Below are 15,103 nucleotides of genomic sequence, written 5' to 3'. Positions count from 1 at the left end.
AGGCGAGAGTTTAATAAAACATTGCATTTTTTAAAAAGAATTAATGTCGAACTGATTAGGAACATTATGCATCAAATCAAAATCAATGAGACATTCTTTTATTTAAACCTCCACAGAGAGCGATTGAGACCTTTTATAATCCAGGATATTTCATACGACAAAAAGAACGACAAAAACAGGAAAAAAGAAAATTGCACGAAAAAACTTTCACATAAATTGCACTAGAAAATTTGCAGGAAAACGATGTCCCAGCCAATTAAACATTATTGTGATACATTGAAAAGAAAAGAAAAACCTACATATAATTACGAAAATGCGAAACTCTTTGAATATTTTATGAAACTGTTTGTACCAAGAAAAAAGACCATTTGAGGAAGATAAAAACCGTTATTGGGACATCGAGACATTAGGGACAACAGAATACATGGTACAGGGTGACTTACAACTCCTGAAGAAGCCAATTGGATCTTTGAATGGTAGACTTAGTAATCAGACTACAAAAAGAATAACAACTGAAAGCAAAACAATAATTTAGTTAGAGTTTACTAAAAAACGTTTTCAAACCCTTAAAAACTTCAAGTTCTCTGAAAACAAACTATATCTACATTCGGCCTCATTTCCTACGTAATAGGGAGCTTTCCCAAATGGAGCCGTGAATAAAAAATTTTGTCAGAAACTAACACTAAAAAAACAGTAGCAAAATATTTTGAAAAAGGCATTAGCAAAACAAAAATTGAGAAATTTCTGATTGTAAGAATCCATGATACCAAACCTATCCCTGATTTTGCCGCTCTCCCAACAATCCGCCCAAGTGTTTCAAATATTTGCTAATTAGACCAATTGTTGATTTAAAAAATACTTCAAATATTAAAAAAAAACAATGATGCTTTTTGTATAATTATCGAGTTGAATTTGCGGCACAATTTTTATTCCAGAAGACGGCACAAAATTAATTCCAGAAGACTTTTATAGGGCGCCGAGTTTCAACTAGTAGTTTTAGCGAGTTTAAAGAGATCGTGTTAGCGGTTTCTATGTCTCCACTTTCGGCAAACATTAACAAAGTGGACCAAAAAAGCATATTTTGTGCAATTTTTGATGAAAAAAAATCTGAATTTTGAAAAATTTATCAAGAATGATAAATTTATCCATTTATCATTCTGCCGTTAAAAATCTTGTAACTCACTTTAAATTATATTGGCAAAATTGTGCAGAGCAAAAATTACTGAAAATGTGAATAAAAACTGTCGAATATTCACAAAACCTCGATAACTCCCTGTAAAAAACGAAATTCGAAAAAATCTTTTCAACTCCAAATTCCAAGATGTACGTGCTTTTCAATGATACCACTCACAACTCTCTAAGATGAATATATCGATCGGCCAAAATTGTCTGAACAAAAAAGAACCATTTGAGTATATAGTTCCACCCTCCCCACTAAAGCGGGGGTCGGAATAAAAAGAACTGGAAGATTGTTTAACACAAACTAACAGATTCCAACAGTGTTTTATTAAAAAACACATCTGGGTATAAAATTTGAAAAACGGTTTTTAATACCAACAAGATAAACAAAAGGTGCGCCTACAGTATAAAGGCACAAGGAGTTTAAATTTGAATTCGGGGAATCTCCCATTTCGGCAATTTTAATAAAAAATTTTCCATAACTATTTTAACAGACTTCAACAATTTCTTCAGACGAACCAATTCTGACAACTGAGGGCTAATTTTGAAAATTTGAAAATGAGAAGCCAATGTGTACCCAGATTCAACTTTAAAAACTACCTCGACGATTTTATTGGACCAACAGAATTATTAGATTTTCTGATTGAAATAATTTGGCTAAGAATGAATTGTCGCAAGCTTTTAGCCTCAATTCTTTAAAATTTACCCAATAGTCGTGAATTAACACTGCCCGGGTTCAATAAATAGTTTCTTGAGAACTGATAAGCAAATTCAAGCAATACGAAAACAGGAAATATGTTTTTAAGAGTTTTAAGACTAAGTGTATTTAAGAGTTTGAGTATATTTAAGAATTTGTGCACGTGCTCCCCGGTACAGTTTTAAGTTTTATGTCACATGAAACATGTTGACCACAAAGGAGTCAAATTCAACAGAACCAGAAAAACTTTTACTTTTTATGCAAAGAAAAATAATGTAATTTTACATCAGAACAGGTGATAATCAATATTTTAATCAACAGTGAGCACATCTGATGTTCTATTTATTTATACGCATCCTGATAACTTTTATTTCTATTTAATATCTGAAAATAATTGAATTCTATGAAAAATATACAAAACATTTAACAAATTTTTAAAATCGATTTTTTCTTTTTCTAAACCAGTATGTTGACCCCTATCTATTTTTTTCTGCAGAAAGTGTATTCAAGATATCTTAACGTAAAAAACAGTCCCCGATTGAGTGATATTGAGCTACTTACAACAGACCGACTTGCAATTATTGTGTAATAGCAGAAAAATAGGACACGTTTGGGGGCGAGCACAACTGTTAGTTTGTTTCTCGTCCGCTGCGCTACGACAAGATAATCTTATTATACATAACTCGTTCAGAACTTTCTTTAGTGGTTAAAATAACCTTTCAAAAGCTTTTAACATGAACAAGAGATTAATGTAAATTTTCTAAAATCTAGACTAGGATCTCAGGTTCACTTACAACTCCTGAAGAAGCCAATTGGATCTTCGAATGGTAGACTTAGTAATCAGACTACAAAAAGAATAACAACTGAAAGCAAAACAATAATTTAGTTAGAGTTTCCTAAAAAACGTCTTCAAACCCTTAAAAACTTTAAGTTCTCTGAAAACAAACTATATCTACATTCGGCCTCATTTCTTACGTAAAAGGGAGCTTTCCCAAATGGAGCCGTGAAAAAAAAAATTTGTCAGAAACTAACACTAAAAAAACACTAAAAACATTTTGAAAAAGGCATTAGCAAAACAAAAATTGAGAAATTTCTGATTGTAAGAATCCATGATACCAAACCTATCCCTGATTTTGCCGCGCTCCCAACAATCCGCCCAAGTGTTTCAAATATTTGCTAATTAGACCAATTGTTGATTTAAAAAATACTTCAAATATTAAAAAAAGCAATGATGCTTTTTGTATAATTATCGAGTTGAATTTGCGGCACAATTTTCATTCCAGAAGACGGCACAAAATTAATTCCAGAAGACTTTTATAGGGCGCCGAGTTTCAACTAGTTGTTTTAGGGAGTTAAAAGAGATTGTGTTAGCGGTTTCTATCTCTCCACTTTCGGCAAACATTAACAAAGTGGACCAAAAAAACATATTTCGTGCAATTTTTGATGAAAAAAATCTGAATTTTGAAAAATTTATCAAAACTTATCAAGAATGATAAATTTATCCATTGCCGTTAAAAATCTTGTAACTCACTTTAAATTATATTAGCAAAATTGTGCAAAATTTTGAGCAAAAATTACTGAAAATGTGAATAAAAACTGTCGAATATTCACAAAACCTCGATAACTTCCTGTAAAAAACGAAATTCGAAAAAATCTTTTCAATTCCAAATTCCAAGATGTACGTGCTTTTTAGTGATACCACTCACAACTCTCTAAGATGAATATATCGATCGGCCAAAATTGTCTGAACAAAAAAGAACCATTTGAGTATATAGTTCCTCCCTCCCCACTAAAGAGGGGGTCGGAATAAAAAGGACTGGAAGATTGTTTAACACAAGCTAACAGAATCCAACAGTGTTTCATTAAAAAACACATCTGAGTATAAAATTTGAAAAACGGCTTTTAATACCGACAAGATAAACAAAAGGTGCGCCTACAGTATCAGGGCACAACGAGTTTAATTTTGAATTCGGGGAATCTCCCATTTCGGCAATTTTATTAAAAAATTTTCCATAACTATTTTAACAGACTTCAACAATTTCTTCAGACGAACCAGTTCTTACAACTGAGGGCTAATTTTAAAAATTTAACAAAATGAGAAGCCAATGTGTACCCAGATTTAACTTTAAAAACTACCTCGACGATTTTATTGGACCAACAGAAGTATTAGATCTTCTGATTGAAATGATTTGGCTGTGAATGAATTGTCGCAGGCTTTTATCCTCAATTCTTTAAAATTCACTCAATAATAGTGAATAAATATTTGTATTCAGCAAACTAGTCTTATATTTTAGCTCAATTGTACCAACTGTTACCAAAGCGCATTCATAAAATTAATAAAATTCTAATAATTTTACGATCCTTTGTACCAACCGTTTCTATGCGTACCCTTATTTTTTTTATCAATTAACCAAAATCTGTTTTGTTTGTAACCATCGTTCGTATTATCACAAAGAGATATTGAAAAATAGCAAAAACTCTTTTTCAGATCTCTCCCTCCGAGTTTTGAGCTTGTTCAAAAATTATTGACCAATAACAATGAGATTATGTTTAAACATCGTAGAAGCAAAACAACAAAATCAGCCGCTGGAAGAATGGGACTTAATTTTAACCGCAGGTTGTCTCTAGGACGAAAAATTACATCTATTGATAAATTTATCGTTTCATTTCATTTCATTAGCCTAATTGTTGTGATAAACTTATTAAATAGTTTCAGAGAACGAACATGACTACTTCTCAGAGTGAAGACGCACAACACATAACTATTTCACCGAGTAAAGACGCACAAAAGATGCCAGATCTAAGATACCACGATCAAACACCTCTCGCAAAAGCAGACAACAAGCGTCTATGTAGTGCATTGAGCCCGGAAGACAATGAAAGTGACCTTACTAAAACGGTTCAAGAAGCAATTCAAGCAACAGTAGCTTCGTCAATGCCCGATATTATGAAAACGATTCAAGATCAACTGACTACGAAAATCAAAGCCGCCGTTGACGAGAGCCTTAAAAGTTTGAGAGAAGACATCACGAGGGAATTTAAAGAAACAGTTTTTTACGCCGAAGAAAGAAGTGACCTGAAAGCTAAATGTGAAAGTGAAATGCTGGAATCGTACAACAGACGAGAGAATGTGCAAATAATTGGTATGCCTGAAAGTTCTGCAGATGTTATGGACAGAGTTGTTGATCTTACTAGTTTACTTGATGCTGAGGTTAGTGCAAACGATATCTCTATTGCTCATCCAGTGCCGACTAAGAAGCCAGCTCCACGTCCAAGAAGCCAGAAAGTTTGGTCAAGAGAAGGAACATTACAATACGTCAAAGCTGGAGGTGACAATAGAGTTTAAAAAATCAATTCTCTATATTATGGTGGTCAAGCGTTGGTCAATCTTAATGATTTGGAAGCACTTGTTCATAGTCTTGAGTCTCCACCAAATGTAATATGTCTCACCGAAACTTGGTTAACTGATAACGATGACATCGATTCCTTATTGGTTCCTGGCTATAAGAATAATGCAATTAAGAATAGAAACACACATGGCGGAGGTGTGATGATACAAATTCAGGATTCCATGTCCTTGTTAGAAACACACTCAACAGATATGGAAGAGACCCTTCTTGTCTCATTAGAGTATAAAAAGTACAGCTTTAAATTGGCTACTGTCTACAATCCACCAAGAACAAATAAACTAAAATTCGTCGAAAAATTGGATAATTTTTTGAATGAGTTAACGTCCTTAAATTGCCCTACCGTTATAACTGGTGATTTTAATATTGACATTAATGTAAAGAACCAATTACAATCTAATTATTTATGTACGATATCTTCTAATGATTTTGAGCTTGCCAATCTGGAAACTACCAGGGAAACTTCTAACTCCGCAACTTGTCTAGACCACTTTATATATCAAAATTTGGCCAGCCCTGATTTTAGTGTACTAACTCATGAAAACTTCTCGGATCATTATCCTATCCTAATGAAGTGGCTAATTAATGTTGATACTGAACAAAACTATCTGCCGTTTAGAGAAGCTTTAAAAAAAATCAAGAGCAACTGTCGAACTACTTAATTGACTTAGACTGGAGCCTAAGGAATCGATGTCACTTTCTAGATTCTGATAGTACCAATGAATTATTTACTAAATTCAACAAAGTTTTCCTGGAAACCACTAACAAGTATGCTCCTCTGAAATCCTTGACCGATAAAAAGTCTAAGGTACCGAAGTGGTTTACCAACTCACTTAAAAACTTGCGCTTCAAAAAAAAATAAAGCACATCGAAACATGAAACAAAATCCGCAAAATAATGAGGCAGAGACAAAATTCAAAGTATTACGCAAAAAGTTTGAAACATGTGTCAAAAAAGCTAAAAAAGATTTTTTTAGACAAATATTTGAATCATGTATGGGAGACTCAAGGCAAACATATAAGTTAATCAATGAAATAAAGGGAACTAATCGCAAAAGTTCGCAAGTACCGGCGCTAAACTCATGTAGTGAACGTTGCACTGATTCCAGCAGCGCTGACATTGCTGAGCAGTTTGACACATTCTTCACCAATGTTGGTCCGAAGTTGACAAACTCAAACACGTTCCTTTACCTGAGATGAACGAAGATAACCACTCCATGTATCTAAAACCAATAACCATTGACGAGGTAAGAGAAATCATTGAAAATCTAGACAATAAATTTTCATCCGGTGATGATGATATCTCTAATGTCATAGTAAAGTTATCATCAAACATCACGATTCCATACCTAACTCAGGTAATCAATAAATCATTTGAAGAAGGAATGTTTCCCGATGATCTGAAAAAGGCTAAAGTAATTCCCCTTCACAAGGATGGATCAAAACTAGATGAAAATAACTACAGACCAATTTCTCTTCTAATTGTTTGGAGTAAAAATATAGAACGTGCTTTGTTCATTCGCATATATGCCTACATGGAATATCATAATTTGCTTTTCAATAAGCAATTTGGGTTTCGTGCCAAACACAGTACAATTGACGCTCTTGTTGAATTAGTCGGAAAAAAAAGATTGAATTGCCAAAATGCAAAAGCTATCAGTTTCTTTCTTGATCTGAAAAAAAGCTTTTGATACCATTGAGCACGATATCTTATTAAAAAAGATCGAAAACACTGGTATAAGGGGCCCAGCTTTAACTTGGATAACATCATACTTAAATGGGAGACAGCAGCGGGTTATTGTTAATGGGGCCTGTTCATCGTGGAATTCCATAGTTTGTGGGGTTCCACAAGGCTCAATTTTGGGTCCGTTATTGTTCCTAATTTATATCAATGATCTGCCAACAGTTTGCAAATCTCTTGATGTTATTTTATTTGCGGAAGATACAAACCTCACCGCAATCAATAAAGACAATAATTCAGTGCAAGAAGATCTGCAGAACATCAATAATTGGTTGATTGCTAATAAGTTAATACTAAATATGGAAAAACCGTACAAATGAATATAGGGAACAAACATAGTGCTTCCAAATCAGTGCTTAAGTTTGATGATGTTTTCATTGAAGTTGGAAATCTTTGTAAGTATCTCGGAATCTTGGTAGATAGTAAGTTAAGTTTTCAATCACATATCGAATATATTAAGAAAAGACTCTCAAAACAGTGTGGTATTATATGTAAGCTGCGTCACTATGTAGCCCGAAAACAGTTAATTGATTACTACCGAAGCAATGTTAACCCAATAATTCAATACGGTATTTTGGTATATGGCTGTTGCAGTTATTCGTCGCTTTTACCTATCTACAATCTGCAGAAAAAAATTTAAAATTCATTTACTTTAGGAAATTGTCAGGTAGTTCCAGGGACATTTTAATCTCTAATAAATTGCTAACAGTATTCGAGTTTCATTTATATGAGCTGCTGAAATTTGTCCTGAAATCATTGAAAAAGATGCATAGCGAAACTTGTCCAAATGAACTCTGAATATGAGCACAGTACCAGAAACACTAGGTCTAACAAAAATTACCTAAAAATTCCCTCCTTTAAAAAGCAGTTTGAGCGATCCTCTATTTCATATCGTTGTGCAAGGTTATTTAACATACTGAGAAAGTTCTAGCACAAAATATTGAAGACAAAAATTGGCAAAAAAAATATCGCAATTTTATCATAAATTCAAAGAAAGTTACTTGCTGAATAATGAGGAGCTAGTATCCTATATTTTTAAATAATTTTTTTTCTCTTTTCTTTTCCATGAACTCCTGTCAAAAATTGTTCCGGCACTTACTTCGTAAGTGCCGAGGTTTCAAAAATGGTATTATTTTTGCAAAATAACGAAGTCTACACATAGAAAATCGACGAAGAAAACCGAACTGCAGAAAATTTTTTTTTATTTAATACATAGTAGCTAGGAATCAACGTCTCTCTCGTTAGCAAAGACACAGCGTTAGTCGTTCTTCCGATTAAGCATTGTTCTTTGTTCATGTCTCTATGACAGCGTTCTGAGGTTTGTTTGCCTAGGCGTTGGCACCGGTGACCTGGTCATGGAATGTTAAATATTTAACTGTAACTATTTAACTTTAGCCAGGGCAGATACTAGGTGGGTTTAATAACCCCGTCTATCTGTCCTCTCCGAGATACGTTTTGTTGTTATGTTATATGATTAAGTAAATGTTTTAATTAAATTGATTTAATTTGCTGTCTACTATTTGGAGAAATTTATTCTTTCTTTCTTTCTTTCCTTGATCTTAGCTCCTTGATCTAACAATAAGCAATACACTAAAACATTAGATATGTTCAATTATGCCTTTTTCAACACCAATAATGCGATATTCGACCTGTAATTAGTGAGATTAGGCAACAAGTAGCCAAAAGAACACTATGAGAAGTTACAAAATACGACTGTTTTATTTAAAACATTTGATTTTAAAGTCATTAAAAATTTCATTTATAAACTAAAATTAGTAAACAGATTCAATTATATTCTCCTATAAGACAGCGGCGAGCCCGTTAAAATCATCATCTAGAGACCGAAAAACATCGATATGTTCAAAAACCATTACTTAAAACAGAATCATAAAAAAAACATGAAATTTTATTAAATTAGAAAGACATTGCTGACCTTGAGCTATAAGTTGACCAAAAAATACGAAACTATAAAAAAAAGTACACTCAAAAGTAAAAACTACCACTAGATAGGTTTCCTTGAAACCCCTAAAAAGCCTATAGACCTATCACTAGTTGCCTAGATTTGAACTTTTCTATTCTGTGTTCTGTAAGTAACATATAAAAAATTTAAGTGGAATAAAGAAGCTTATTTCGTGGCAATTTTGATGAAAAACACTAATGAAAAAAAAACTTTGCAAAAATTGCACTTGAAGAGAATGGATCAAACAGTTCAGCAACACTCTTCTATCAGTAGAGTTAGAGAAGCTTGACTAATTTCCTGTTCCCATAGGTTCTGACATATATCACCGTCTGAAAAACTTAAAGCTCATAAAGAGGGCCAGCAAAAACAGTATGTCTTTCACTTTCTCATCCGCTATACGATAAATAATGTGGAATCAAAATTTTATTGCAATTAGTTTTTTATTGTCAAATAAAATTCAGCATTTCTGCCTTTTGGACCAATTGTACATAACTCGATTTCCTTTAATGAATTTGATATATAAGCAGAAATGGCGCCTGAATGCAACCAGGTTTCTTTTGTTTTCACTCAGCTGTAACGATTTAACTTTTATAAATTTTGATATTAATGGAAAAACTTCTAATTTAAAGCTCATAAGATAAATTCAAGTGCGTAGGTTAAATTCGCATGTTATGATAACGAGCAAAAACCCTAATGTCAGACCTTTTCTGTTTTTGATCAAAACTATAGCTACTCTGACAAAAAAAAGTTTTACATACTCTCACTTACTTTGCAAAAATCTACCAAATTGTTAAAAACAGAACAAAGATGATTCAAAATATATTAACAAAATAACGCGAAAAATAAACTATGGAGAAAACTAAGTGCTAATAAAACGTAGTTCATCCGAACAGCTAGCTTGTTACCTCAATAAAACAACCTCGTTGAAACAACTGGACAGATGATTACGCAGAATTTCACAAATTTGGGCACAAGAATGACATCAGAATGAATTGGTCAATAAAAAAAACAAACGAAATGCAAAGACGTCTTCTGAGCGCTAAACTTTTTGTCGAATGACACACAACACGTGTATAACAAAAAAACCAGAAAAGCATTTCAAGATGCAGTTAACTTATGAACAAACGTTGTTTTTTCGCTTTATCAATAACGCCTTTCTTCAAAAACCGTACCACAGATGTGCGTGTTGGAATACAAGTACGGCCTTAAACTGTATCAAAGAACCAAAACCGCAAATAAACCAACTAGCGTCGAAGAATTGCGCTCGAAGATTGCTGAGGCAAACAAAGTAGAAGGGGGCACAGGCTAGAGAACCTTATGGTGAAAAGTTCTGACTAAGGAGAGTTTTGAACACGCCACCTGTCAGATAAGTCTCGCGTACATTAACCATTACATTACAGGCGCTACATAAAGTCTCGAATCACAATCGCTTTCATTTTAACTGCAGATTTAATTTCTAAATGAGCACAACTCAGATCAAAGGAACGTTCTAGAGCGCAACTTTCTAATTGGGCTCAACTAAAATCAAAGGAAAGCTCTAGTGAGAAGACGGTCAAACAAACACTTTACATTAAAAGAAACGTTGACCGGAATTTCTTCAACTATTGTTCGAGAGCATTAAACGATGATCATAATGGCAAGAAAACTCTCAAAGTAAGCACAAGTAGACCTATGCCTCCTTTGAGCTAATAAAAATTGTGCCAGCAGTTTTTAGTGTGTTAATCCAGAAAATTTAGGTGGACTAAAGAAGCTTATTTCGTGACAACTTTGATGAAAAACGCTAGCTGAAAAAGTTATCGAAGCTTGACTACTTTCCGGTTCCCATAGGTTCTGACATATATCACAGTTTAAAAAACTTAAAGCTCATAAAGAGCGCCGGCAAAAACTGTATGTCTTTCACTTTCTCATCCGCTATACGATAAATAATGTGGAATCAAAATTTTATTGCAATTAGTTTTTTATTGTCAAATAAAATTCAGCATTTCTGCCTTTTGGACCAATTGTACATAACTCGATTTCCTTTAATGAATTTGATATTTAAGCAGAAATGGCGCCTGAATGCAACCAGGTTTCTTTTGTTTTCACTCAGTTGTAACGGTTTAACTTTTATAAATTTTGATATTAATGGAAAAACTTCTAATTTTAAGCTCATAAGATAAATTCAAGGGCGTAGTTTAAATTCGCATGTTATTATGACAGAGGGCATGTGTTTTTCCTCAATTTAGTGTGTCCAGTTGTTTTAACTTGCGGAACCGGTTACCTTTTCCACAGAAGCAGAAAACCATTTGTCTGCTATTTACTATGGAATTCTAGAAAGTCATCACTGGTCTTGAATTCGTTAACAAAAAATATTACAAATTTACTGTTCTGTTTTTGAGATGTTTGAGGGGTTTGCTAGCTTCTGAGTTCTATCTTTTTTGAGCAAAAAAACTTATTTTTTAATGATTTTCAATCTGTTTTTTGAGCTGAAATTGAGCCAAGACCTGATTAAAACTTATTTGATGAATCTTTGTTTTCAGGATAACAATCTTTGAATTATCACAGCCTGAAAATAATGAAAACAAGTATATTGCAGAACAAACTCGGATCAAGATTATTTAACATTTTTTGACGGAGATGTACATGAGAAAATTGGCCATTATTTATACGGTTTGAGATAACGAGCAACAACCCTAATGTCGATCTTTTCTTTTTTCAACCAAAACTATAGCTACTTTGACAAAAATATGTTTTACAGACTCTCACTTACTTAAATACGTAAAAATCAATCAAAATTATGTTAAACTTAAAAAAACGAAAACACATAAATCAAAATATTTTAACAAAATAACGAGGAAATTAAATTATGAGAAAGCTAAGTGATAATAAAATGTAGTTCGTCGGAAGAGCTAGCTTGTTACCTCGAAAAAACAACTTCGTTGAAACAATTGGACAGATGACTACGCAGAATTTCACAAATTTAGGCACCAGAATGACATCAGGATGAATTGGTCAAAAAAAAACAAAAACGAAATGCAAAGACGTCTTCTGAGCGCTAAATTTTTGTCGAATGACACACAACACGTGCATAACAAAAAAAGCATTTCAAGATCCATTTAATTTTGTTGTAACAAACAATGTTTTTTCGCTTAATCAATAAAGCCTTTCTTTGTTCCAAAACCGTACCACAAATGTGCCAGTTGGACTACATATAAGAACTCAAACTGTATCAAACAACCAAAACCGCAATTAAATCAACTAGCGTCGAAGAATTGCGGAAGCAAACAGATTGAGGGGGGAACAAGCTAGAGAAACTTATGGTGAAAAGTTCTGAATAGGGAGGGTTTCGAACACGCCACCTCTCAGATTAGCGTCTGGTACACTGACCATTACAGTACATGGGCTACATGAAGTCTCGTCTTACAATCGCCTTCACTTTAACAGCAGATTTAATTTCTAAATGAGCGCAACTCAAATCAAAGGCAAGTTCTTGAGAGCAACTTTCTAAATGAGCGCAACTTTCTAAACGAGCGCAACTTTCTAAATGAGCGCAACTCAAATCAAAGGAAAGTGAAATCGAAAGAAAGTACTAGAGAGAAGACCGTCAAACAAACAATTTACATTAAAAGACACACGTTTACCAGAATTTCTTCAAATATCGATGGAGAGCATTTAACAATAATCCTAATGGCAAGAACACTCAAAGTAAGCACAAGGAGATCTAGCCCTCTTTGGAGCTAACGAAACTTGTGTCAGCAGTTTTTAGTGTGTTAATCTGGAAAAATTAAGTGGACTGAGAAAACTCATTTCGTGGCAATTTCGATGAAAAGCACTAACTTATAGTTTGCAAAAATTGTACTCGAACAGAATGGATCAAACAGTTCAGCAACACTCTTCCATAAGCAGAGTTAGAGAAGCTTGACTACTTTCCTGTTATCATAGGTTGCGACATATATCACCGTCTAAAAAACTTAGCTAATAAAGGGGGCCAGCAAAAACATAGTATGTCCTTCACTTTCTCATCTGCTGTACGATAGAATGTGGAATCATTATTTTAACGCAATTATTTTTTTATTGTCAAAAAAATTCAGCATTTGACTTTTTGACCAATTGTACAAAATTCGCTTTATTTTAGTCAATTTGACATTTAAGCAGAACTGGCGCCTGAATTCAATCAGGTTCCTTTGTTTTCACTCAGTTGTAACGACTTAACTTTTGATTTTAAAGAAAAAAACTTCTAGTTTTACGCTCATAAGATGAATTCAAGGGCGTATGTTATATTCGCATGTTATTATGACATAGGGCATAAGTTTTTCCTAAGTTTATTTTGTCCGGTTGTTTTAATTTGTGGAACCGGTTACCTTTTCCACGGAAGCAGAAAACCATTTGTCTGCTATTTACTATCGAATTCTAGAAAGTAATCACTGGTCTTGAATTCGTTAACAAAAAATAATTACAAAATTACTGTTCTGTTTTTGAGATGTTTCAGGGGTTTGCTGGCTTCTATCTTTTTTGAGCAAAAAAACTTTTGCTGGTTTTTTACTGATTTTTTTCTATCTGTTTTTTGAGCTATGAAGTTGAACCAAGACCTGATTAAAACTGATTAGATAAACATTTAATTTCAGGATAACAATCCTTAAATTATCACAGCCTGAAAATAATGAAAACACGTATATTGCCAGAACAAACTCGGATCAAGTTTTTTCATTTTTTGACGGAGATGTACATGAAAAATTTGGCCATTATTTATACGGTTTGAGATGACGAGCAACAACTCACAATTTTTCTTTTTCCAACCAAAACAATAGCTACTTTGACAAAAATATGTTTTACAGACTCTCACTTACTTTGTAAAAATCAATCAAAATTATGTTTAACTTAAAAAAACGAAAACACAAATCAAAAAAATTTAACAAAATAACGAGGAAATTAAATTATGAGAAAACTAAGTGATAATAAAACGTAGTTCGTCTGAAGAGCTAGCTTGTTACCTCAATAAAACAACTTCGTTGAAACAATTGGACAGATGATTACGCAGAATATCACAAACTTGGGCACCAGAATGACATCAGGATGAATTGGTCAATAAAAAAAGAACAAACGAAATTCAAAGACGTCTTCTGAGCGCTAAACTTTTTATCGAATGACACACAACACGTGCATGACAAAAAAACAGTAAAGCAATTCAAGATCCGTTTAAATTAAGAACAAACAATGTTTTTTTGCTTAATCAATAAAGCCTTTCTTTGTTCCATAACCTTTCCACAAATGTGCGTGTTGGACTACATATACGAACCAAAACTATATCAAAAAATCAAAACCGCAAATAAACCAACTAGCGTCGAAGAATTGCACTCGAACGATTGCGCAAGCAAACAAATTGAAGGGGGCACAGGCTAGAGAAATTAGTGGTGAAAAGTTCTGATGAGGGAGGGTTTCGAACCCGCCACCTCTCAGATTAGCGTCGCGTACATTAACCATTACATTACAGGGGCTACATGAATTCTCGGCTCACAATCGCCTTCATTTCAACAGCAGATTTAATTTCTACATGAGCGCAACTCAAATCAAAGAAAAATGAAATCGAAGGAAAGTTCCAGAGCGAAGACAGTCAAACAAACAATTTACATTAAAAGACACACGTTTACCGGAATTTCTTCAAATATCGATCGAGAGCAATTAACAATAATCACAATGGAAAGAACACTCTCAAAGTAAGCACAAGAAGATATAGCCCTCTTTGGAGCTAACGAAACTTCTGTCAGCAGTTTTTAGTGTGTTAATCTGGAAAAATTAAGTGGACTGAAGAAAATTATTTCGTGCCACTTTTGATGAAAAACAAACTTAAAAGAAAACTTAGCAAAAATTGTACTCGAACAAAATGAATAAAACAGCTCAGCAACACTCTTATATCAGTAGAGTGAGATAAGCTTGACTACTTTCCTGTTCTCATAGGTTCCGACATATATCACCGTCTAAAAAACTTAAAGCTAAAACATTTAAGCAGAACTGGCGCCTGAATTCAATCAAGTTTCTTTTGTTTTCACTCAGTTGTAACAACTTTTATAAAATTTTTAATGGAAAAATGTTCTAATGCTAAGCTTACAAGATAAATTCAAGGGCGTGCGTTAAATTCGCATG

The 15,103-nt window shown here is 33.5% G+C and overlaps 1 protein-coding gene across 1 annotated transcript in view; it reads left to right on the top strand.

The window, feature by feature from the left end:
* Positions 1–4,556: 4,556 nt before the first annotated feature.
* Positions 4,557–15,103, top strand: part of LOC142339444 (uncharacterized) — a 512,010-nt gene continuing 501,463 nt past the window's right edge. The window contains exon 1 of the mRNA XM_075389481.1: positions 4,557–4,586. The gene's annotated coding sequence lies outside the window, so the exon portion shown is untranslated. The remainder of the gene's footprint in view (positions 4,587–15,103) is intronic.

Source organism: Convolutriloba macropyga, chromosome 5 (genome assembly GCF_964194025.1).
Source record: "Convolutriloba macropyga chromosome 5, txConMacr16.3, whole genome shotgun sequence".
Lineage (NCBI taxonomy): Eukaryota > Metazoa > Xenacoelomorpha > Acoela > Convolutidae > Convolutriloba > Convolutriloba macropyga.
The sequence above is the reverse complement of the archived record's forward strand: the minus strand, read 5'-3'. Positions and strand labels throughout refer to the sequence as shown.